The 26929-nt window shown below is 50.3% G+C and overlaps 1 protein-coding gene and 1 pseudogene across 1 annotated transcript in view; one reads left to right on the forward strand and one right to left on the reverse strand.

Annotated features, from left to right (window-relative positions):
- Positions 1 to 26929, reverse strand: part of LOC142312233 (uncharacterized) — a 101326-nt gene that overhangs the window by 68427 nt on the left and 5970 nt on the right. The window lies entirely within an intron of this gene.
- Positions 22216 to 22879, forward strand: LOC142312975 (small ribosomal subunit protein mS23 pseudogene; annotated as a pseudogene).

The raw sequence follows: 26929 nt of genomic DNA on the forward strand, positions 1-26929 counted from the left end.
ATATATATATATATATATATATATATATATATATATATATATATATATATATATATATATATATATATATATATAGGAAATGCTCACCATAGCAGGTTGTATGAGTCACAACCAACTGGAAATGACCAAAATGACAGCTGCAGCAGCCCCACGAATGTAACAGCAAACACCAGGAGAGGAATGGGTATGATCGCTGCGCTGCCGTAGTCAGAGAAACATCCAGGAGTAGGGCCATAGTGAGAATGGGTATGATTGGCACACTGCCGTAGTCAGAGAAACATCCAGGAGTGGGGCCATAGTGAGAATGGGTATGATTGGCACACTGCCGTAGTCAGAGAAACATCCAGGAGTGGGGCCATAGTGAGAATGGGTATCATTGCCACACTACCATAGTCAGAGAAACATCCAGGAGTGGGGCCATAGTGAGAATGGGTATGATTGCCACGCTGACGTAGTCAGAGAAACATCCAGGAGTGGGGCCATAGTGAGAATGGGTAGGATTGCCACACTACAATAGTCAGAGAAACATCCAGGAGTAGGGCCATAGTGAAAATGGGTATGATTGCTGCGCTGCCGTAGTCAGAGAAACATCCAGGAGTGGTGCCATAGTGAGAATGGGTATCATTGCCACACTACCATAGTCAGAGAAACATCCAGGAGTGGGGCCATAGTGAGAATGGGTATGATTGCCACGCTGACGTAGTCAGAGAAACATCCAGGAGTGGGGCCATAGTGAGAATGGGTAGGATTGCCACACTACAATAGTCAGAGAAACATCCAGGAGTAGGGCCATAGTGAAAATGGGTATGATTGCTGCGCTGCCGTAGTCAGAGAAACATCCAGGAGTGGGGCCATAGTGAGAATGGGTATGATTGCTGCGCTGCCGTAGTCAGAGAAACATCCAGGAGTGGGGCCATAGTGAGAATGGGTATGATTGCCACGCTGCCGTAGTCAGAAAAACATCCAGGAGTAGGGCCATAGTGAGAATGGGTATGATTGCCACACTGCCATAGTCAGAGAAACATCCAAGAGTGGGGCCATAGTGATTTACTTCAAATAAATGAAATAAATCACTATGGCCCTACTCCTGGATGTTTCTCTGACTGCGGCAGCGCAGCAATCATACCCATTCTTCTTCTCCTGGTGTTTAGTTTAAAGCAGGGGTGGGGAACCTCTGGCCCGCGGGCCTCATGCGGCCGATATGACCTTTTATGCGGCCCCCGGGCAGATTCCCAGGGGCGGCAGTGCTCGAGCCGTCACCGCGGTCTTGCAGGCCACCGGCCCTTTAAATCCACACATGTGCTTGTGCGCACCAATGTGTTCTCCCGCCAGCCAACGTGATCAGGACTTATTTTGTGGGCGGGTTTAGAACTTTGTGCTTCCGTCTCACAGCAACCTCACAGCTTCCAGCGATGTGTGCCCGCCCCTCTGCCCTCCGGAGCTGAGTGCCCGCCTTCTCCCTCCAATGCGGTTTGTCCGGCGCCTGCACTCCGGTGCTGCGAGTGAGATGCTGCAGCGAGTCCAGTGCCCCCCCTACCCAGTTCTGTACACCCTCTCCCCCCGAGTTGAATATGTCCCCCCAATGCTATGTATCACCCCAGGTTTGCATTGTCACCCCCCCCCCCCTCAGTGATGTCAGGGCTCCCCCAGTCCTGTGTGCAGCCCATCCCCCAGTCCTGTGTGCCCCACCCCTCATGGTGGGGTGTCTGTGCCCCAGCCCCTCATGGTGGGGTGTCTGTGCCCCAGCCCCTCATGGTGGGGTGTCTGTGCCCACGTCTCCTGTGACTTACACATCACATTGGAGATGCTGGGGGCATATACTGTACATCAGATTGGAGATGCTGGGGGCATATACATGTCCCCAGCCCCTTGTGTGATGTATTATTATTATTTATTTATAGAGCACCATTAATTCCATGGTGCTGTACATGAGAAGGGGGTTACATACAAAATACGTATACAAGTTACAGTAGACAGACTAGTACAGAGGGAAGAGGGCCCTACCCTTGCGGGCTTACATTCTATAGGATTATGGGGAGGAGACAATAGGTGGGGTGTAGGTCAGGCGGCAGCTCCGCACGGTGGTCGGGCGGCAGCTCCGCACGGTGGTCGGGCTGCAGCTCCGCACGGTGGTCGGGCGGCAGCTCCGCACGGTGGCCGGGCGGCAGCTCCGCACGGTGGTCGGGCGGCAGCTCCGCACGGTGGTCGGGCGGCAGCTCCGCACGGTGGTCCCCCAGTGTCACCTGTGATGTATATACAGTAGTCCCAGCATCTCCTATGTGATATATGAACCTCCAGCATCTCCTGTGATGTATATACAGCGTCTGTTATATGATGTTGTATGATTTACCAATCTTATTATCACAAAGAGTTGACTATGCTCCAGACGGAGACAAACCTGGAAAAGCAGTTGTGAGAAGAAACATAATTAGTATCACCGAACATCACAGCCGCAAAGAGAAGCCGCTCCGGTTAATTATTTCACCAAATATAGCAGGATCATTTAAACATTGATAATTTTGTATGGCCCCCGAAGGTTAGTAGAAATTTCCAAATGGCCACCGGCAGAAAAAAAGGTTCCCAATCCCCTGATTTAGAGAATGGGGTCACTTGGGAGGGGTTTTCACTTTTTAGGCATATAAAGGGCTCTCGAAACACAACATGACACCCGCAGACGATTCCATCAAAATCTGTGCTCCAAAATGTCACGTCTTCCTTTCAGAGCTTGATATTGTGCCCAAACAGTGGTTTTCCACCACATATGGGGTATCAACATACTCATGGAAGATTGCACTACAAATTTTGAGGTCCATTTTCTCCTGCTATTCTTGTGAAAATGGAATAGCTGCGTACTCAGGAGAAGTTGCGCAACAAATAAAGTCCAAATTTCTCGTTACTCTTGTGAAAATGAAAAAAATTGGGATTAAAGCTACACTTTTGTGGTAAAAATGTATTTTTTCCATTTTCACAGCTCAACGTTATAGAATTCTGTGAAGCACCTGGGGGTTCAAAGTGCTCATCACACATCTATATAAAGTTCTTGGGGGAGGGGATAGTTTCCAAAATAGAGGCTCTCCAAACCTGACATGAAGTCCGCTATGCATTAAAGATCATTTTTAAGTTCAAAATGACAAATGGCGCTCCTTCCTTTCCGAGGTCTGCCGGGCACACAAACAGTGGTTTTCAACCACATATAGGCTATCAACTTACACAGGAGAAATTGCACAACAAATATTGGGGTTCATTTTCTCCTGTCACCATTGTGAAAATGCTAAATTTGGGGCTAAAGTAACATTTTTGTTGGAAAAAGTAAAATTTAATTTTTTTCCTTCCACATTGCTTCAGTTGTTGTGAAGCACCTGAAGGGTTTCTAAACTTCTTGGATGTGGTTTTGAGCAGTGTGAGGGGTGCAGTTTATATAATGGGGTCACTTTTGAGTATTTTCTGTCATATAGACTTCCCAAAGTCACTCCACATGGGGTGTGCTTTCTAAGAAAAATGGTTTTGGAAATTTTGTTGGAAAAATGAGAAATTGCTGATGAAATTTGATCCCTTCTGACTTCGTAATTGAAAAAAATATGTTGTTTCAAAACCTTTGCTGATGTAAAGTAGACAAGTGGGAAATGTTATTTAACTATTTTGTATGACATAACTTTAGTGAACCGGTATAAAAATTCAAAGTTAGAATATTGCGATTTTTTTTTACATTTTCAGAAAACCTCCGATTTTCTCACAAATAATTGCCACACATATTGTCGTAATTTACCACCAACATGAAGACTCAAAATCACCAGGATTCGTTAAAGCTCCAGAGTTATTACCTCGTAAAGTGACACTGGTCAGAATTGAAAACAAGGCCATGTCATGAAGGTGAAAATAGGCTAGGTGGCGAAGGGTTAAAGGGAACCCGTCACATGTAAAAACGCTATTAACCTCTAGGTACGAGTTTGTAGACACCAAACATGAATAGGTTTATTTTTATCTAAGGGGTTAAAAAAAAATTCACAAGTTTGTAAAAAAAAAAGTGGCGCACATTTTGCACAAATTTCCGAAACCCGTAGCGTTCTCACTTTTCGAGATTTATGGCTCAGTGACCGCTTATTTTTTGCGTCTTGAGCTGACGTTTTTAACGGTAACATTTCTGTGCAGATGCTACGTTTTGATCGTCTGTTATTGCATTTTGCGCAAAATTTGTGGTGACCAAAAAAAGAGAATTTTGTTTACTTACCGTAAATTCTTTTTCTTATAGTTCCGACATGGGAGACCCAAACCATGGGTGTATAGCTTATGCCTCCGGAGGACACACAAAGTACTACACCAAAAGTGTAGCTCCTCCCTCCGAGCATATACACCCCTGGATGACAGAACCAACCCAGTTTAGTGTAAAAGCTGAAGGAGGACATCCACCCATTAGTAGAAATAGAGTAACACCCGGAACCAACCGGAACCTCTGTCTACAACAACAGCCGGTGAAAAACACACGGAACAAGACCTGCCAACAGGCAACAGGGAGGGTGCTGGGTCTCCCATGTCGGAACTATAAGAAAAAGAATTTACGGTAAGTAAACAAAATTCTCTTTTTCTTTATCGTTCCTCATGGGAGACCCAAACCATGGGACGTCTCAAAGCAGTCCATGGGTGGGAATAAACAAAAAACTGAGAAGTAGGCAAGACCTAACTTCACAAGTGGGCGACAGCCGACTGAAGGATGCGTCTGCCCAAGCTCGCATCTGCCGAAGCATGAGCATGCACTTGGTAGTGCTTCGAAAAGGTATGCAGACTGGACCAAGTGGCAGCCTGACAGACCTGCTGAGCCGTAGCCTGGTGCCTGAAAGCCCAAGAAGCACCGACAGCCCTGGTCGAGTGCGCTTTAATCCCCGGCAGGGGAGGCACCTGAGCACATTGGTAGGCATCGGAGATGGCCGACCTAATCCAACGAGCTAGGGTCGGTTTGGAAGCCGAGAGCCCCTTGCGCTGACCAGCGGTCAGCACAAAAAGAGAAGTGCACCGCCGAAGAGCAGCGGTGCGTGACACATAGATCCGGAGCGCCCGCACCAAATCTAAAGTATGTAACGCTTTCTCAAAGCGATGCACAGGGGCCGGACAAAGAGAAGGCAATGAAATGTCCTGGTTAAGGTGGAAAGGAGACACCACCTTAGGTAGAAACTCCGGCGTCGGACGGAGAACCACCTTGTCCTGGTGAAACACTAAAAAGGGCGACTCTGAAGAGAGAGCAGCCAAATCAGAGACTCTCCTGAGAGAGGTTATGGCCACCAGGAAAACCACTTTCTGGGAAAGACGAGACAAGGGAACCTCCCTAAGAGGCTCAAAGGGGGGTTTCTGTAAGGCCGTGAGGACCAGATTAAGGTCCCAGGGATCCAAGGGCCTCCGATAAGGAGGAATGATGTGAGATGCGCCCTGCATAAAGGTGCGCACCTGAGCCAGCCTAGCGATACGCCGCTGGAACAACACAGAAAGAGCAGAGACCTGTCCCTTGAGGGAATTGATGGATAGCCCTAACTGCAGACCGGACTGTAAGAAGGACAGGACGGTCGGCAAGGAAAAAGGCCAAGGAGCATGGCCGGAAGAACGACACCAGGACAGGAAAATTCTCCAGGTCCTGTGATAAATCTTGGCCGAAGAAGACTTCCGGGCCTGAGTCATAGTAGAGATGACCTCGGAAGGAATGCCTGAAGCCGTCAGGATCCAGGACTCAAGAGCCACGCCGTCAATCTGAGGGCCGCAAAATTCTGGCGGAAAAACGGACCTTGTGAGAGAAGGTCTGGGCGGTCTGGGAGACGCCACGGCACTTCCACTGACAGACGGAGCAGGTCTGGGTACCACGCTCGTCTGGGCCAGTCTGGGGCGCCGATTATGACCCGACGGCCCTCCATCCTGATCTTGCGCAGTACTCTGGGCAAGAGCGCTAGGGGAGGAAACACGTAGGCTAGACGGAACTGGGACCAATCCTGAACCAGTGCGTCCGCTGCCAAGGCCTGAGGATCGTGGGAACGAGCCACGTACACCGGGACCTTGTGGTTGTGCCGGGAAGCCATGAGGTCGACTTCGGGAGTGCCCCACTTGCGGCAGATCGACCGGAACACTGCCGGGTGCAGGGCCCACTCGCCGCTGTCCACGGTTTGACGGCTGAGATAATCTGCCTCCCAGTTTTCCACGCCTGGGATGTGGACTGCGGATATGGTGGACTTGGAATCCTCCGTCCACTGAAGGATACGTTGAACCTCCAACATTGCCAGGCGGCTGCGAGTCCCGCCCTGGTGATTGATGTAGGCAACCGCTGTCGCGTTGTCCGACTGGACTCGAATGTCCTTGCCCGCCAGAAGGGGGTGAAAAGCTTTGAGAGCTAGGAGCACCGCCCTGATTTCCAGCACATTGATCGAGAGGGCTGACTCGGACGGAGTCCAAGTGCCCTGTGCTCGGTGGTGGAGAAATACTGCTCCCCAGCCGGAGAGACTGGCATCCGTGGTGAGGATCACCCAGGACGGGGTCAGGAAGGAGCGTCCCTGAGACAGAGAGAGGGGCCGAAGCCACCACTGAAGAGAGCTCCTGGTCTGTGGCGATAGAGCCACCAACCTGTGCAAGGAGGAAGTCCGTTTGTCCCAACAGCGGAGAATGTCCAGCTGCAGGGGACGCAAATGGAACTGGGCAAATGGAACCGCTTCCATGGACGCCACCATCTGGCCCAGCACCTGCATGAGGTGCCTGATGGAATGACGGCGGGGTCGCAACAGAGAGCGCACCGCCTCCTGGAGGGACTGCTGTTTGACTAAGGGCAGCTTGACAAGTGCCGGCAGAGTCTCGAATTGCATCCCTAGGTACGTGAGTTTCCGGGTCGGGGTCAGAGTGGACTTGGGCAGATTGACAAGCCACCCGAATTGGACAAGCGTGGCCATAGTGAGCGAGACACTCCGCTGGCATTCCGCACTCGAGGACGCCTTGACTAGCAGGTCGTCCAGGTAAGGGATCACTGCCAACCCCTGGAGGTGCAGAACCGCAACCACTGCTGCCATGACCTTGGTGAAAACTCGAGGAGCCGTGGCAAGGCCGAAAGGGAGAGCCACGAATTGGAAGTGTTCCTCCCCGACTGCAAACCGGAGCCAGCGCTGGTGAGAAGCCGCAATCGGCACATGCAAATAGGCATCCTTGATGTCGATGGATGCAAGAAAGTCTCCCTGGGTCATTGAGGCAATGACTGATCTCAGAGACTCCATGCGAAAGTGCCGCACCTGAACATGCTTGTTGAGAAGCTTGAGATCCAGGATGGGCCGAAAGGAACCGTCCTTTTTGGGGACTAGGAAGAGGTTTGAGTAGAAGCCTCTGAACCGTTCTCGAGCGGGAACCGGAACAATCACTCCGCTGGCCTGCAAGGACGCCACGGCCTGAGAGAAGGCGGCGGACCTGCTGCAGGGGGGAGAGGACAGAAAAAATCTGTTTGGCGGGCTGGAAGAGAACTCTATCCTGTAGCCGTGGGAGATGATATCCCGCACCCACTGGTCGGAGACGTGTTGAAACCACGCGTCGCCAAAGTGGGAGAGCCTGCCACCGACTAAGGACGCTGCTGGCGCGGCCCGATAGTCAAGAGGAGGCTGCCTTGGTGGCAGCAGCTCCTCTGCTTTTCTGGGGACGAGTTTTCGAGCGCCAGGCGGGTTTCCGATCCTTAGCCGAGCTATTGGAGGCTGAGGGTTTAGAGGAGGAGGACCAGTTTGAGGAACGAAAGGACCGAAACCTCGACTGGTTCCTGCCCTGGACAGGTTTCCTGGCCTTAGTTTGTGGCAAGGAAGTACTCTTCCCGCCAGTAGCCTCCTTAATGATCTCATCCAATTGTTCACCGAACAGTCGGGTCCCTGAAAAAGGGAGTCCGGCTAGAAACTTCTTGGAAGCAGCGTCTGCTTTCCACTCACGGAGCCACAAGATCCTGCGGATCGCGAGGGAATTAGCAGAGGCTACCGCTGTGCGGTGAGACGCCTCCAAAATGGCAGACCTAGCATAAGATGAAAAAACCGAGGCTTGGGAAGTTAAGGCCACCATTTCCGGCATAGAGTCCCGGGTGAGGGAGTGCATCTCCGCCAGGGAGGCAGAGATGGCCTGAAGGGCCCACACTGCTGCAAAAGACGGGGAGAAAGAAGCTCCTGCCGCTTCATATACAGATTTGGCCAGAAGGTCAACCTGGCGGTCAGTGGAGTCCTTAAGAGAGGTGCCATCCGCCACAGACACAACTGTCCGGGCTGAAATTCTAGACACCGGAGGATCTACCTTTGGTGACTGAGCCCACTCCTTGACTACCTCTGGTGGAAAGGGGAAACGGTCATCAGAAGTACGCTTAAGAAAACGTTTGTCTGGGCAGGCCCTGGGTTTAGTCACAGCGGCCTGAAAGCTGGAGTGGTTAAAAAACGTACTCCTTGCTCTTTTAGGTGAGATAAACTGGTGTTTTTCTACCAAAGAGGCTTGTTCGTCTGACACTGGAGGGTTAAGGTCCAGAACAGAGTTAATGGACGCTATCAAAGCGCTAACATCTGCATCACCATCAGTATCAATGGGGTACAGAGACGTAGCGTCTGAGCCCACAGTAAGGGCATCCTCCTCGCCTTGTGACTCGGCCCGTGAGGCAGAGCCATGGGACGAGTGAGTGGAAGAGTCCCTGCGTCTCCGTTTGGGAGGACGGGGTCCTTCAGACGAAATATGCTCTGCGGGCTCTGCAGAGCAAGTCGGAGCAGCAGAGGCACCCTGAGAAGGGGGCTGATGCATGCTCAGCAGCGTCCGAGACAACTGTCCCATGGAGTCGGCAAAGGACTGGGAAATAGCCTTGGAAAAAGATGCTACCCAGGCCGGGGGTTCAGCCACCTGGGCTGGGGCAGCCGGAGGCACCCCTGGGGAGACTCCAGGCTGAAGCACCACCACATTAGAGCAGGCATCACAGTGCGGGTCTGTGCTCGGTTCTTGAGACATGCTGCTGGGGAGGAGGTTCTATAATAAAGAATTAACTCCTTCAGAATGCCCTGTGAGTGTATAAAAAATGCACAACCAGAGGTTGTGTCCTACCAGACCGCCAATTTATGTGCCCTCCGGATTCAAGCTTGGACCCCCAGCCAGTGATTCATTCCTCCTGCAGAGCTGCAGCAGCCAGCGCCGACCAGTGTAGAAAACGCTGAGAAAATGGCGCCAGAGTGAGGAGGGGGGGCGGGGGTTAATCCCAGAGCGGGAATCGGAGGGCTAAGGAGATATACAGGGGAGGGAATCACCTCCTCAGAGAGGAGTCCCCTCCCCTGTGCAGAGCGGCCGGTGGGCGGTGCTGCACTGTTCCCCTGCATGACTGAGATGCAGGGGAACGAAAACGAAACTAGGCCGCGGCTGAAGCCGGGGCCTAAAGTTATACATGCGGCCGACAATCAGGCATCATCGGCGCGGTTCTAGAACCGGCCGGAATAACAGTAAGAAGCAGCAGTATCCAAGGCAATCACTGTCCCCATATAAAATAATGCCCCACAGTGCAGAAGGACCCTGAATAACGTCTCTATACTTAGCTTTGAGACGCAGGGCCCAGTCCCTGTGGGGTGGGGGTCCAGTGCTCCGTCCAGCAGGGACCTGGAAAAGGGCTGCGGATGGAAGCCGGTCTCCTGCCAGGCAGGGAGAACCGTGTTGGCTCTAACTTCAAGCCAGAGCCCCTAAGGGATGGTGAAGGAGCGCGGCATGAAGGGCTCCTGCCCTGAAGTCAACCTTAACAGCACCGCCGCCAGGGGGGTGAGAAGGGACATGCCGGGAGTCCAGTGGACCCGCTTTTCTTCCAAATCTTTAGAAAAAAATGAAAAATCCAAAGAGGATGCATGTGTGTGTGTGTGACCTCTTGAACACAAAGCATGAAACTGGGTTGGTTCTGTCATCCAGGGGTGTATATGCTCGGAGGGAGGAGCTACACTTTTGGTGTAGTACTTTGTGTGTCCTCCGGAGGCATAAGCTATACACCCATGGTTTGGGTCTCCCATGAGGAACGATAAAGAAAACATAATTTTGGCGTTTGAAATTTGATTGCTGCTTACGCCACTTACCGATCAGATTAATTGATTTTATATTTTAATAGATGGAGTGTTTCTGAATGCGGCAAAACCAAATGTGTATATTTTTTTAACCCTTTAATTTTCAATGGGGCGATTTGAACTTTTAGGTTTTTTTTAATATTTTTTTTTTTACTTTTTTTTATTTTACTAGGTTCCCTAGGGGACTATAACGATCAGCAATCTGATCACTCTTCTATTTCTCCAGATCACAGCTGTACAGCTGAGATCTGGAGAAAAGCTGCTCTCCTATCACACCCAGCGCTCTGCCAGCAGTGAGAGAGAGTGACTCATGATAGCTACAGGAGTCCTCACATGACCCTGTGCTACTACGGCAACCACCAGAAGTCACGTGATCACGTCACGTGACTTCCGATGGGGGTGGGTAAGTTAGCCTAATGGCTGCGCGCATATACATCTCGGTGTCATATTTTCGCAGCAAGATGTAAGGGGTTAATAGGCGCGGGTGGAAGCGATTCCACTCGTGCCTTGCAGGCACACGTCAGCTGTTGAAATCAGCTGAGATGTGCGCGGATCGCCGTGGACTGCCCCCAGCAGGCGGCGGGGATTAACCTCACACAATCCATGACGTACCCAGTACATCATATGTCATGAAGAGGTTAATCCTCCCAGAAGCATTCAGGCTTCAGTCACGGAGGTAGTCCTGGTGTGGGTTCAGTCACCATTATGTGTATGGAGAGTGGTAGCTGTAACCATACGCACTGACTGACAGCCAAGTCTAATGCTGAGCGAGCACTAGATCCTAAGTCCTCTGTGATGCTAGTCACTACAGGCTCTGAAAGATTTCTGCACCCGCAGAAAAGAAAAAAAACGGCAAATCCACGGTTGGTACATGTGTTGTAATGCATTTAATGCAATAAAGCACATTACAAAAAAAAAAGGTCATTTCCTTCTGATATACATGGAAGGATAGATAGATGGATGGAAGGATAGATAGATAGATGGAAGGATAGATAGATGGAAGGATAGATAGATGGAAGGATAGATAGATGGAAGGATAGATAGATGGAAGGATAGATAGATGGAAGGATAGATAGATGGAAGGATAGATAGATGGAAGGATAGATAGATCAATGGATGGAAGGATAGATAGATAGATGGATGGAAGGATAGATAGATGGATAGAAGAATAGATAGATGGATAGATCTAGATAGAGGACAGATCAATCAATAGATAGAGTCCCTAAGAGGACACAAGGCAGTTCTCGCGAGCAGTAATGTGTTCACATTACCGACCATGAGAAATGACCTGTAATTACCTCTGCAGTCTCGTTACGTGTATGTGTCAATCGCAGCTGGATGCAAACGTCGTGAGACATCGGTGAATTACGCTGGAGCTGTGTGTTGGGAGGGGTTAATAAAGTGGTGAAAGAGGGGGCTTTTTTGTGTTTTATTTAAAATAAAAGATTTTTCGGTGTGTTTATTCACTTTACTTATGGGTTAATCATGTAAGCTGTCTCATAAATGCTGCCATGATTAAGCTTGGACTTAGTGGCAGCGATGCCCTGCTATTAACTTATTACCTGGATTGCTACCGCATCACGGCAATCTGGAAGAACCGGGGACGCTCCGGTACTGTCGCATAATGTATGCGACAGTTCCGGGGCAGCTGCGGGCTGATATTCTCGGCTAAGGGGAGGGGGGGGGGGCATTAACCCTGGCCCTCGCCCACCCCAGCCAGAGAATACCGGGCCGCCGCTGTGTGTTTACCTTGGCCGGACAGTAAAATTACGGCGGAGCCCGCGTTTTGTTTTTTTTATTTTTATATGTACGTTTGATTTCTGTGTGTATTCTATATGTCTGTGTCTGTGTGTGAGTGTGATGTGTGTGTTTACTCTCTGCACGGCTTCCTCTTCCTGTCATAATGACATCACTTACCTACAAAACACAGTCAGTGATGAACATTATGGCCCGAAAACGCGAAATACCGCAGGCAATAACGCAGGAAAACGCAATGAACCGCACAGAATTTGCTACCTGCGTTATTCCCTGTGGGATTTCACGATTACATTGCAGTCAATGGAGTGATATCCCGCAGCTACCTGCGGAAAAGAAGTGACATGCAATTGTTTTTGCTGCGGGAATCCCGCAGCAAAATATGCAACTGTCAAAATCCGCATAGTGCGCACAGCATTTTTTTCCCATAGGATTTGCTGGTGAATCACTGCAGAGATGTTATGAACATTTTCTGCAGCGAAACATGCAGCAAATCCGCGAGTAATCCACGGGAAATTCCGTCTAGTGCGCACAAGGCCTTCGATTAAGGGGATAGACAGAGACATAAAAAGGTTACGGTCCAGAGTCAGAATACCTGGTGGGTAGCAGATCAGAGCAAAGGGACAAGGCAAGAGGTTGGCTCAATGAGGTCAGAGGTCTGGCACCAAAAGATCAACCCACGGAGCACAGAGGCAATAAAAACACTGCATAGAAAGCTAAAGGTCCAGTCACACTAAGCAACTTACCAGCGATCCCAACAACGATAGGGATCGCTGGTAAGTTGCTAGGAGGTTGCTGGTGAGCTGTCACACTGCGACGCTCCAGCGATCCCACCAGCAACCTGACCTGGCAGGGATCGCTGGAGCGTGGCTACACGAGTTGCTGGTGAGCTCACCAGCAACCAGTGACCAGCCCCCAGTCTCCTAGTTACAGCACACATCAGGTTAATTAACCCGATGTGTGCTGCAGCTAAATGTGCACAGAGCAGGGAGCAGCGCACAATGCTTAGCGCTGGCTCCTTGCTCTCCTAGTTACAGCACACATCGGGTTAATTGCCTGATGTGTGCTGCAGCTAAATGTGCACAGAGCTGGAGCCGGCAGCACAGGCAGTGAGAGCGGAGGGAGGAGGCTGGTATCAAAGGTAAATATCGGGTAACCAAGGACAGGGCTTCTTGGTTACCCGATGTTTACATTAGTTACCAGCCTCAGCAGAAGCTGGCTCCCTGCTCACTGCACATTAGTTGTTGCTGTCTCGCTGTCACACACAGCGATCTGTGCTTCACAGCAGGACAGCAACAACTAAAAAATGGCCCAGGACATTCAGCAACAACCAACGACCTCACAGCAGGGGCCAGGTTGTTGCTGGATGTCACACACAGCAACATCGCTAGCAACGTCACAAAAGTTGTTCGTTACCAGCGATGTTGCTAGCGATGTTGCTTAGTGTGACGGGGCCTTAAGACTTGCAGTGCTCTTTGAAAAACCTCTGTGCTAACGAGCTGGGCAATTACAGGCAACAGAGCTATTACGACATGTATATCTGTATTTCACCCTCTACTCCAGGACACCCAGAACGCATCCTGGAAAATTCACCAAAATTAAGATGAAAGCCATAATTAAATACAAAAGAAAGGTGAGGTACCAGGGGACTGATTTTGCCTTTAACAGTTGAGTCACTCGGCACCCAGCGACAACCCATCTTCAATGCTCTCACTGAGGGAAGGAGGTTGTTAGCCAAAATGTCACGTTACGCTATGCCCCCCTCTTCTCAAAAAAAAAAAAATCCAACAAAATCTGCACTCCCAAATCGAAATGCTTCACTCTCTTCTGATCCCCACAATGTGCCTACGTACTGGGCACAACATGGCTTATTTACAACTTTTAATTGTGAAACATTCAGTGTTTGACTCCATGGGTGTTTTCCAGAGACTAAATTGTCACTACATCATAGATGAACTCCCAGAGGGATGTAATTTCCAAAATGTGGTCACTTGAGGGGGTTTATGTTTTTCTGGGACTTAGGGGCTCTGCAAATCAAGTCTGCAAATTATTGTAGGAAAATCTGTGCTCCAAAATCTAAATGGCGCTCCTTCCCACCCAAGCCTTGCGGTGCAGCCAAACAGTACTGTACAGGAACGTGTGGGGTATTGCCACGTTCAGGAGAAATTGTGTAACGCATAATGGGGCCCGTGTTACTTATTCCCCTTGTGAACCTTGGAAATCTGGAGTTAAAACAACATTTTAGTGGTAAGAATGAAATTATTTTTTCTTCACCCCCCCAATAGTATAACATTTTGTGACACACCTGTAGTGTTAATATGCTCCCTGGATGAATTCATTAAGGGGTTCAGTTTGTAAAACAGGGTCACTTGTGGCTGCTCGAGCACCTCAGGGGCTCTGCCAATGTGACATAGTACTTGCAAACCATTCCAACTAAGGGTAGCTTTACATGCTGCGACATCGCGAGCCGATGCTAGCGATGACGAGAGTGATAGCACCCGCACCTATCGTGATGCCGATATGTGGTGATCGCTGCCATAGCGATCATTATCGCTACGGCATCGTCACACGTACTTACCTGTTCGGCGACGTCGCTGTGGCCGTCGAACCGCCTCCTTTCTAAGGGGGCGGTTCGCTTGGCGTCACTGCGACGTCACTAAGCGGCCGCCCAATCAAAGTGGAGGGGCGGAGATGAGCGGGACAAACATCCCGCCCACCTTCTTCCTTCCTCATTGCTGGCATGTGGCAGGTAAGGAGAGGTTCCTCGTTCCTGCGGCGTCACACGTAGCGATGTGTGCTACCGCAGGGACGAGGAGCAACTTCAGCCAAGAGACAGCAGCGATAATTGGGAGCGGACCCCCATGTCAACGAGGAGCGATTTTGGACGTTTTTTGCAACGATCCAAAATCGCTCCTAGGAGTCACACACAACGAGACCGCTACAGCGGCCGGATGTGCGTCACAAATTCCGTGACCCCAACGAGATCGCTGTAGCGAAATCGTAGCGTGTAAAGCCCGCTTAAATCTCAACTCTACTTCTGAGTCGTCTACAGGCGCTACAGTAGGGACGGACTGCACCTCAATGGGGAGGGTGCAGCTGTGCTGAGGAGAAAACGGTCAGATGGATGGAGGAGCTTTTCAACTAGGATTTGGGGGGGAGGGAGGGTAATGGAGCAAATAAGGGGGATAGATAGAGCAGTGAGACAGTAGCTGTCAATGAAGGTTTAAAGGGGGCTGGAACATGCAAGGAATGTAGGGAGGCACGGAGTAAAGGGGGCTTTACACGGTAGCGATATCGCTAGCAAGTTGTAGCGATAGCGAGCGTGTAAGTACCCGCCCCCGTCGCGCATGCGATTGTTTGTGATTGCTGCCGTAGCGAACATTATCGCTACGGCAGCGTCACACATACTTACCTGGTCGGCATCGGCGCTGTGACTGCCGAACAATCCCTCCTTCAAGGGGGAGGGACGTTCGGCATCACAGCGACGTCACCGCAACGTCACTAAGCGGCCCGGCCAATCAAAGCGGAGGGGCGGAGATGAGCAGGACGTAATATCCCGCCCACCTCCTTCCTTCCGCATTGCGGCCGGCGGCAGGTAAGGAGACGTTCCTCGTTCCTGCGGCGTCACACACAGCGATGTGTGCTGCCGCATGAGCGATGAACCACCTGGCTAAACAACCCTTACCGATTTTTGAGTTTGGGACGACCTCTCCATGGTGAACGATTTTCACCATTTTTGAGGGTCGCTTAAGGTCGCTGGTCAGTGTCACACGCTGCGATATTGTTAATGACGCCGGATGTGCGTCACTAACAACTTGACCCCGATGACAAAACATTAACGATATCGTAGCGTGTAAAGCCCCCTTAAGGATTGTATTATTAGTATTAAATGTCTACTGGCAAATGCAAGAAGTTTTGCAAACAAAATGAATGAATTGGAGACTCTTATGTTAACCATGGATTATGATGTGATGGGCATTACGGAAACCTGGCTGGATGAAAGCCATGACTGGGTGACAAACATACAGGGTTATACTACATTCACTAAGGACAGGAAAGACAAAAAATTCTCAACTAAAGCTGGGTTCACACATAGTGACAGCGACAACGACGTCGCTGTTACGTCACCATTTTCTGTGACGTAACAGCGACCTTGTAAGTTGCTGTTATGATCGCTGCTTAGCTGTCAAACACAGCAGAAGCATCAGCGATCATAACGACGCTGTGCTACATGTGCTGAGAGCCGGGAGCCTCGCACACCGCTTAGCGCTGGCTCCCTGCACTCCTAGCTACAGTACACATCGGGTTAATTACCCGATGTGTACTGCAGCTTACATGTGCAGAGAGCAGGGAGCCAGCACTGGCAGCGAGGGCGGACGCTGGTAACGAAGGTAAATATCGGGTAACCAGGGAAAGGTCTTCCCCTTGGTTACCCGATGTTTACCCTGGTTACAGCTTACCGCAGCTGCCAGACGCCGGCTCCCTGCTCGCTTCATTTTGTCGCTCTCTCGCTGTCACACACAGCGATGTGTGCGTCACAGCGGGGAGAGCGACGACCAAAAAATGAAGCTAGACATTCAGCAACGACTGGCGGCCTCACAGCAGGGGCCAGGTCGTTGCTGGATGTCACACACAGCGACAGCGACGGGAGGTCACTGCAACGTCACAGAAAATGATGACGTAGCAGCGACGTCGTTGTCGTTATGTGTGACACCACCTTAAGACCTGTGCTCAATGACCACGTAAGGGGGAGTCGTGACAATGTTGAGTCAGAATGGGTAGATTTACATGGGGAGGGGAATAATGGAAAGATGCTAACTGGAGTTTGTTATAAGCCTTCTAACATACTAATAATAATAAGTTTTATTTCTATAGCGCCAACATATTCTGCAGCGCTTTACAATTAAGAGGGGACATGTACAGACAATATGAGACAACACAAAATAACAAAATTAAGATACCAGAAGGAGTGAGGGCCCTGCTCGTAAGCTTACATTCTATGAGGAAATAGGGGAGACACAAAAGGTGAATGGGGGGGGGACTGAACAGGTAGAGGGTGAAATGCTAAAACAAAACAAATAATAATAATCAGGTCCTTATTATGGGGGATTTTAACTATCCAGACATTCAGTGGGACAGAGAATACTCGGGTCATGTTGGGTGAGTATGTTATCGCACGGGGCGGGGGTGATGAGCAGAGGAGAAGTGCGGGTGTGTAGAGAGCAGTGCGGGGGAGGCAGAGAGCAATGTGGATGAACAGAGAGCAGTGAAGGGGAGGCTGAGCAATGGGAGGTAGAGCATCGCGGAGGAGGCAGAGAGCAGTGGGTGTGTGTAGAGCAGTACAGATGACCAGGGAGCAGTGCAGGTGTGCACAGCAAACAGAACAGTGTGGATGAGCAGAGAGCAGACCAGCGAAGGGGGTGGGGTGGGGAACGCAGAGCAGACCAGTGAAGGGGGGGGAACGCAGAGCAGACCAGGGGGGTGGAACGCAGAGCAGACCAGCGAAGGGGGGGGGGGACGCAGAGCAGACCAGCGCGAAGGGGGGGGGAACGCAGAGCAGACCAGCGAAGGGGGGGGGGGGGAAACGCAAAGCAGACCAGCAAAGGGGGGGTGGGGGGAGACGCAGAGCAGACCAGCAACGGGGGGGGACGCAGAGCAGACCAGCAAAGGGGAGGGGGGGGACGCAGAGCAGACCAGCAAGGGGGGGGGGGGGAGAACGCAGAGCAGACCAGAAAAGGGGGGGGAACGCAGAACAGACCAGCAAAGGGGGAGGGGGGAGAAACGCAGAGCAGACCAGCAAAGGGGGGGGGGGACGCAGAGCAGACCAGCAAAGGGGGGGGGGACGCAGAGCAGACCAGCAAAGGGGGGGGGGGGGGGACGCAGAGCAGACCAGCAAAGGAAGGGGGGGGGGGGAACGCAGAGCAGACCAGCAAAGGAAGGCGGGGGAACGCAGAGCAGACCAGCGAACGTGGGGAACGCAGAGCAGACCAGCGAACGGGGGGAATCGCAGAGCAGACCAGCGAACGGGGGGGAACGCAGAGCAGACCAGCGAACGGGGGGGGGGAACGCAGAGCAGACCAGCGAACGGGGGGGGGGGAACGCAGAGCAGACCAGCGAACGGGGGGGGGGGAACGCAGAGCAGACCAGCGAACGGGGGGGGGGACGCAGAGCAGACCAGCGAACGGGGGGACGCGGCACCAGCGACGAACGCAGAGCAGACCAGCGAACGGGGGGGGGAACGCAGAGCAGACCAGCGAACGGGGGGGGGGAACGCAGAGCAGACCAGCGAACGGGGGGGGAACGCAGAGCAGACCAGCGAACGGGGGGAACACAGAGCAGACCAGCGAATGGGGGAAGGGGGGAAACGCAGAGCAGACCAGCGAAGGGGGGGAGGGGAAACGCAGGGCAGACCAGCGAAGGGAACAGAGCAGTGCAGCTCTCCCAGCTAATGGAGAATGTTCTCTTCTTCATTGACTGGGACAGTGAGTATGGATCGTCGTGGGACCCCCTTATTGGATTACGCCAGACCCGGATTACGGATTTTGCATGGGAATAAATTGGTGAGTGAGGGTGTCTTGTCTTTATTTCTGTAATAACTTTTTCTTTTGATGTGTTTCAGGTTTGCTTATGTGAATAGTTGTGGGACCTATGGATTATGTTGGACATTTATTTATTTTTAAATTGTAATAAAATGGTAAACGAGGGCTGTAATTGGGTGGTGTTCGTCCAAATAAAATGTTTTGGTTTTTTTGTTCAACTACTGGATCAGTAATGTGGGAGTATCTGATAGACGCCCACCATTACTAATACCAGGACTTGATGTCAGCTAGCAATTCACAACTGACATCAACCCCATTTATTACCGCACCAGGGCAATGGGAAGAGGTGGGGTGAAGTGCTCGTATTGGCGCATCCAATTGATGCACCACTTCTGGGGTGGCTGCGGCCTGCTATTTTTAGGCTGGGGAGGGCCCAATAATTATGGGCCTCCCCAGCCTGAGAATACCAGGCTACAGCTGTCTGCTTTATCTTGGCTGGTGATCTAATTTGGGGGGGAAGGGGAGGAGGGGACTCCACTTTTTTGTTTCAAATTATTTCATTTTAAATAAAATATCATCTTGAGGTGCCCTCTGTTTTGGATTACCAGCCAAGGTGAAGCTGCCAGCCGCTGTCTGTTTCGCCTTAAGGCCCCATTACATGCAATGACGGATCTAACGATATAATCGCCGGGGTCACGGATTCCGTGACGCACATTCGGCGTAGTCAGCAACGTCGTTGCACGTGTCAGCAAGGAACGACCGTTAACGATGGAAAATACTCACCTTATCGTCTATTGTTGACACGTCGTTCCTTTTTAAAAAATTGTTGATTGTTGAGGACGCAGGTTGTTCGCCGTTCCCGTGGCGGCACACATCGCTACGTGTGACACCTCGGGAACGACGGACTACAGCTTACCTGCGGCCGCCGGCAATGAGGAAGGAAGGAGGTGGGCGGGATGTTACGTCCCGCTCATCTCCGCCCCTCCGCTTCTATTGAGCGGCCGCTTAGTGATGCCGCACGAACCGCCCCCTTAGAAAGGAGGCGGTTCGCCGGCAACAGCGACATCGCTAGGCAGGTAAGTTCGTGTGACGGCTGCAAACGATTTTGTACGCCACGGGCAGCGATTTTCCCGTGACGCACAAACGACGTGGGCGGGTGCTTTCACCAGCGATATCGCTGCATGTAACACCCCCTTTAGCTAGCTACCAAAAATAGGGGGGACCCTATGTTTTATGGGGAAAATATTACATTTGGGACTAAAAAGCAAGGCTAAACACTCTTTAGTGTCACATGAAATGCAATGGGTGCAAGTGTACAATGTGCAAGGGGTGAGACATTATATATGTGTTGCACACTATCTAGCCTATCTATTCAGTCATCTATCTATCTATCTATCTAGTCATCTATCTGTTGACTATCCAGTTATCTGTCTGTCTATTCAGTTATTTATCTAGATTTGACGGTTTTGAAAACTCCAAGGTAAAAATGCACACCACACAGATGATATGGACGACACATGGACAATACAAGGAGACTAAGCGAGGGGGCGGAAACGCAATCGCATCTGACTCCGAGTCACTTCCGCAGCAACAACGGCGCTGCAAGTATATTTTATACGCAGGTGTGACTGCACCCCTACCTGCGCTTGTTCTAAAATTATATTATATGTACACACATATATAATATATATAATATATATATATATATATATATATTATATATATATATATATATATATATATATTACACACATACATACATACACACACACACACACACACACACACACACACACACACACACACACACACTGGAACCTTGGTTTACGAGAACAATACGTTCTGGGAATGTGCTTGTAAGACAATTCGTTCCATAACTTGTTCAATGTCCCATCCTGGTCCCCTATTTTGCCATTCCACACAAGCACAAACACATACAATATGCTCACCTTACCTTCTGTTTCATCGCCGGCCTCCTGGTTCTTGTAATTCACCGGTACAGGATGTGTATCGGGTAACCATCGCGACCGATGTCAGAGCTTCCGCTGCCAGAGTGCTGACGTCAAAGGCAAGAGCCGCTTGCCTCTGATTGGTCAGCGCGCTACCTTTGAGAAGCGTCTGACAGCAGAAGTTCCTCTATCGTCGTGATGGTTACCCAATACACATCCTGTACCGGCAAACTACAAGAACCGGGAGACCGGTGATGGAACGGACGTTAAGGTGAGCATGATATGTGTTTGTGCTTGCCTGTTTGTGTGGACTGCAAAAGCGGGCCAGAGCGCGGTGAAAGTACGGAACCGGAAGTGTGTGCGGTGAGTATTTTGCTCGTACAGCAAAGCTTGCTCGTTAACTCAGTTACAAATTTACAGCAAGCTTTGCTCGTATAGCGAAATACTCGCACACCTGGTAACTCATACACCGAGGTTCCACTGAGATTATTATATATAATATATATATATATATATATATATATATATATACATATACACACACCCCCACATCATTTCTTTTTTCAATTATTTATTTTTCACATGTTGCGCTGACCAATCATAAATTTCTGTATGCATATATGCACACACACACACTATGAACTCTATCAAAACGAGCAGAAGATGGCAGCTTTCTTCCCCTGGTTGTGCAGAGCTTGGAGGTGATGTGATCACTCTTTGTGGTTGAATAACATGCAGCAGCTGCAGACACAGGAAAGGTGACAGGGAGGAGTTTGGATGGAGATCTAAGTGGGTGTGAGATACAGGCCACCACAAAGGATCATGGAAGTTGTAGGAACTGAACCTATCAGAACTGGAGCCAGTAATGAGGATGTGCTGCTACAGCATGATAAAAGGTAATATTGCTGAAATAATATAATAGATGTGTGAAGAGGCACATATCAGCAAGATATATGAGAAAAAAAAAACAGTTTTGGTAACTGGACAACTTCTTTAAATTTACCAAACAAGATTTTAGGGTGTATAAAAAGAGATTAGATCCAGTGATCCCAACGTATTGTTACCCCTCTATAAATTACTTGTAAGGCCACATCTGGGATATGGGATCCAGTTTTGGGCTCCACATTTTAAAAAGGACATTCAGTCACACTTTACTGGCTGCTCTGAGGGGGGCAGATACACAGCAGAGGCTCCTCACGGAAGCCATTCACCTCAGCGCTCCTCTACATGGCGCCGGGAGAGCTGGCAGCCTATTACCTTGTCCTCTCCGGACGAGCCCCTCATCTCCAGTGTCTGGCTGTGACGGGTACCGAGCCCTGAGCTGGGAATCGTGAGCTGAAATACAAACTTCAGCCAGCGCGCTCTCATTGGCTGGAGGATCTAAGCACGTGAACATGACGTCACTGGTCAACGTCTCATGATTGGTGGCTTCGCTTGTCAAGGTCACATGCTTATGATTTGGATATGCTGGTCTCTGGCACAGCCGTGACAGCCAGATGTGTGATCGATGTTGGGGACACAGCCTGAGCGCCTCTTTCCATACACAATAGATATAATCAGACCTTTCCTATGATCAGTATAACGTTCCATTTCATAACGGGGTGAGCGCTTCACACCACCCGAAAACATTCCCGACGGTCGGATTGCTCTGCATTTGATAAATCCGCCTGCATCGGTAATGAGCCGCTCGTCCATCCTGTTGCGCTTAGGTTGCACCCCTACTAAAAGTGCACTGCCGTAAAGACATGGTCAAAGTGCTGTGAACAGTAACAGTACTGTAATTGCTGTTCTACAATAATCACAAGCATTGCTTGCTCCACACGGAGCTTTGGGTAATTGTCTCCAGTATTAAATATGGTTGCTGTGTGTTCAGTCGCCAGTCCATGTTGTAGATGACCGATGCTTGGATTTGACGGTCCCGACGCCGATCATACGCAGCATGGCTGGTAGCAGACTGGAGAAGTTGAGCACTGTGTTCACCAGAACACGAGATCTCATGCGTGCCGGAGTAATAAAGCAAAAGGAGAAGTCCATCTGGTACGATGTATACGCTGCCTTTCCACCAAAGCGAGAACCAACCTATGAGAAACCGCTAAACCGCAGGAACAAGCTGCCCGATAATGTGCCGGAAATTCTGTACAGTGAAGACGTCATACGCGCCAAATTTTATGAGACGTTTGGTAGTGCGGGAATATTTCATTTGTACAGAAAAAACTTCAGATCTGTTTGTGAAAACCCAGGAGATGTGGTATGATCAGAACACGTCCCTGTACAGTCAGACACGGCCATTACACAGTACAAAATTTGTAGAAACCTACATAGAACTCCAGAAAGCAGGAGCAGTGACAGAAGACAAGCTGTTTGATGAGGCATCCAAAGCATTACTTTCAGAAGGCATTATTTTAAGGAGGGCAGGATACACAGGGGCTTCAAATCGGCAATCTACTGTTCCAGAAAGCCAACCAGAGTCCATGGTGAAATCAGAAGAAACCTGTTGATTAGAGTCATGGACAATCCCCTAGATTGTGACTACTTGAACAATATGGATGTCTTGTGTGATCACCACATTGTGGAAACGTTGCAAATTAAATAGACTTTTTTTTTTTTTAGTTAAATTAAAGGACATTCAGAAGTTACACTCAGTGCAAAGGTGGGCTACTGGACTACTACAAGGAATGGAAGGCCTCCCATATGATGACAGGTTGAAAAAGTTAAATCTGTTTAGCTTAGAAAAAAGACGTCTCAGAGGAGATCTCATTTATTTGTATAAATACATGTGTGGTCAATATAAAGGACTGGCACATGACTTATTTCTTCCAAAGACAATACTAAGGACCAGGGGGCATTCACTGCGAGTGGAAGAAAAAGTGAATCCGGCAGCTAAATAGGAAAGGGTTCTTTACAGTTAGAGCAGTCAGACTGTGGAATGCCCTACCACAAGAGGTAGTAATGGCAGATACTATAACAGCTTTCAAAAAAGGGCTGGATGATTTCCTCAGTACACACAACATTGTTGGTTATAAATGACTTAGTGACCAAATGTAGAACTGGTGGAGGAAGGGTGAACTAGATGGACCTAGGTCTTTTTTCAACCTAAGTAACTATGTAACCACTATCATGAAGTACAATAGGTCACAAAAAAGCCATTCTCAGAATCACCGGGATTCATTGATGAAAGAGAGAGAAAAAAAAAAAAAAAAGAGAGTATGAGAGAGAGACCGAGACAGACAGAGAGAGAAAGAGAGAAAGAGAACCTCGGCACTACTGCCCGCATCAACACCGCACACACCCCGCCACTACTGCACCCATCATCACCGCACACACCAGCACTACCTCAGTGACGTCTCCGCTGACAGCACGATTCACTTCAGTTTCTGCGTGGAGCTGACAGAGAGCGGCGGTGTTCTACTGCCGTTCCTGTCAGCTTCATGTAGCAGAGCTGAAAGCGTCATGGGACCTCGTGAGGATTACGTCGGACCTGGAGGGGTATTTGGGGGTTAAAAAAGTGGTGAAAGAGGGTGTTTTTTGTCTTTTATTCCAAATAAAGTATTTTTTCGGGTGTATGTGTTTATTTACTTTCACTTACAGGTTAATCATTGGGGGTGTCTCATAGCAGCTATGGGCTTCTGCCATTAACTCCTTATTACCCCGATTGCCACCGCACCAGGGCAATTCGGGATGAGCCGGATAGAGTCCCGGGACTGTCGCATCTAACGGATGCGGCAACTCCGGGCAGCTGCTGGCAGATATTTTTAGGCTGTAGGACTCCCAGTCCTGAGAATACCAGCCTTCAGCTATGTGGCTTTACCTTGGCTGGTATCAAAATTGGGGGGGACTGCACGCAGGTTTTTTTTTTAATTATTTATTTTACTGCACTACATAGACCCGCCCACCAGCGGTTGTGATTGGTTGCAGTGAGACAGCTGTCACTTAGTGTGTGGGGCACTTCTGACTGCAACCAATCATAGGCACCGGTGGGCGGGGGAAGCAGGGAATAAGAAATGGAATAATGAGCGTCCGGCATTTTCAAAAGAGAAGCCGCCAGAGCAGTGTGACAGCCGTGCAGCGCTGCGCCAGTGATCGATGAGTATGAGAGAGGGGGTGAGAGGGAGAGACGGACAGAGAGAGAAAGAGAGAGACACAGAGAGAGAGAGAGAGACCAGGAGTGATTTTAAACTATTTAGAACGTTCTGCTGGACATGCTCAGTAGAACGTGACGGAATCCTGCACTGGAATCCGTCGCCAAATGCATGGTAACGGAATCCAGTACCATAGACATCCATTATGCCTCTTAACGGATTCCGACGGAATCCTGCGGAGTGCGTTTTATTACAGCAACAAAAAATGCTACATTCAGCGTTCCCTCCGCCCGACAAGCACTGACAAAACAACTAATGCGCCGCAGGGCCGATGCACACGCAAGACCATCCATTGCAATCCGCACTTAATAGAAGCCTATGAGGAATAAACGGCTTCCTGCAACAGTTACCGTAATACCTCAAGGCGGCGGATTGCAACGGATGCCGCACAATGCAAGTGTGAAAGTAGCCTTACAAAACAATGTCATGACGGTGAAAACAGGATCAGGGGTGAAGAGTTCGGAGATCGTACCAAACACAGACTTTAGAAAAACAATCAGTGATGGAGTCCGGGCGCTGATCGTATGTGACCACTGGAGGGAGCAGCGCTGTGCTCGGCCCAGTGGAGCCGCTTGCAGTGTATGAGCTTCGCACTGGGGAGAAATCAGCGTTATCCGATGTAATGTGCACAATATACATACATACATACATACAATATGAAAAATCCCACCTTCCCTCCCCCGGAAGTGATCTGGTTATGGCTGCATGTGGGCGGAGACCCAAACTGCCCAATCAGTAACTTCCAATGAAATTCAGGTCAAGTCCGGGGACAGAAAAGACCTTTAACTAAAGTCCGGCTGAACTCGCAGAACCCAAACTTCCCAGGGTCCAGTCATCTTTAGTCAGGAGGGATCTACAGTGTGGATGTATCAGAACGGAGTGTGTACACAGCGGAGCCGCATATGGAGCAGAGCCTCTTGTGTACAATATGCGCTGAGCGGAGCCGTGTGTGTATGATGTGTACAGAGTGGAGCCGCGTGTGTGGCGGTGCCAGGGGGACACTGCTGGACAGGGAATCAAAATACAATACAGTAGATGAGACAAAAACAGTCCCGGCATTACTGAATGCCAGAATATTTATGCCGTTAACCGGGCCACACTGCTACACTGCACTTGTGGCACCCCTAAGGCTTCAGGCGCCACAGCGTACTGCACCTCACTTAAGGTGCAGTGCTAATCTCGGGTAAGGAAGGAGTCATACACCGGTGCCAATGACCAACACGTAACACTCAGTGAAAAGGGGGCTCTACCACTGGGATTGAGCTGGGGTGGTCGCAGGGGACAGCCATCACTAATATGGGATTCCTGGTCTATTAGCGCAGACAACCTGGGGGGGGGCAGGGCTTCCACCTGGGTAAGAGGGAACAGCACCACACTGAGTCAGTCAGTCAGCACGGGGCAGACAGGAAAGCAAGGGAGACAAAGGAGTACACGGTCGCCGAGAGGTGAGCCCAGAAGCCCCCTCGGGATCAGCGCATTCAGGGTGCGGAGCCCTAGGGTGGCTGACACTTCAAGTGCGCCACCAGAATCCGCCAGGAAGGGGATTGTATGTCCCTTCGCCCACCACAGAGCCCGGATCACAGCAGCAGATTGGACCGGACCCTGCTCCTGGCTCTATAAGTGACTCACGTTGCCTACATACGGGTAGAAATCTTAACTACAGAACAGAAGTCCCTGAGGAACTTTATGTCAGAGGGATTGACCACAGCGCAAGGAGGAAGAGCTCACATGGCACGGCCCCGGCCTTGTCCTCTGACCTCCGGGATCGTCAGGAGCCCATGACAGCAGAGCTTGGCATCCCAGGGAAGGCACTTTATCCGTGAGGAAACAACTTTGACTGCACCCCCGTGTGTTGTCCCTTTATTTGCCGGCGCCGCCAGCCTTGCGCCCCGCTGCCATCGGCAAGACTACTACTCCCATCATCCGGGGGCCTCGTTCTGCCTGTGGAGAGCTAAACCATCCCTGCTGCGTCACACCATCAGCCCCGGTGAGAGACGTCCTGCAGTGGCGGCTAATCCCTGGTCGCACATCACAGGTGGCGTCACCAGACAACTACTACACCCAACATCGCCATAGTAACTGACACAGACGGGGGTCACGGAGCCGGGTCGGGCCAGCCGTGACAGCCCAAACCGCCACCAGCCCGGTGACGGGTCAGACCTGAGACCATGTGGGCGCGTCACGTATCACGGATCCGTTTTTTTTTGTTTTTTCTTTTATGCTGAGAGAGAGACACCCCATCATCACCGCAGAAACACCGGCACTACCGCATGCATCATCACCGCACACGCAGGCACTACCGCACGCATCATCACCGCACACACAGGCGCTACCGTACTCATCATCACCGCACAAACACCGGCACTACCGCACGCATCATCACCGCACACACAGGCGCTACCGTACGCATCATCACCGCACAAACACCGGCACTACCGCACGCATCATCACCGCACACACAGGCACTACCGCACACATCATCACCGCACACGCAG

The sequence above is a fragment of the Anomaloglossus baeobatrachus genome, chromosome 5 (assembly GCF_048569485.1).
Source record: "Anomaloglossus baeobatrachus isolate aAnoBae1 chromosome 5, aAnoBae1.hap1, whole genome shotgun sequence".
Lineage (NCBI taxonomy): Eukaryota > Metazoa > Chordata > Amphibia > Anura > Aromobatidae > Anomaloglossus > Anomaloglossus baeobatrachus.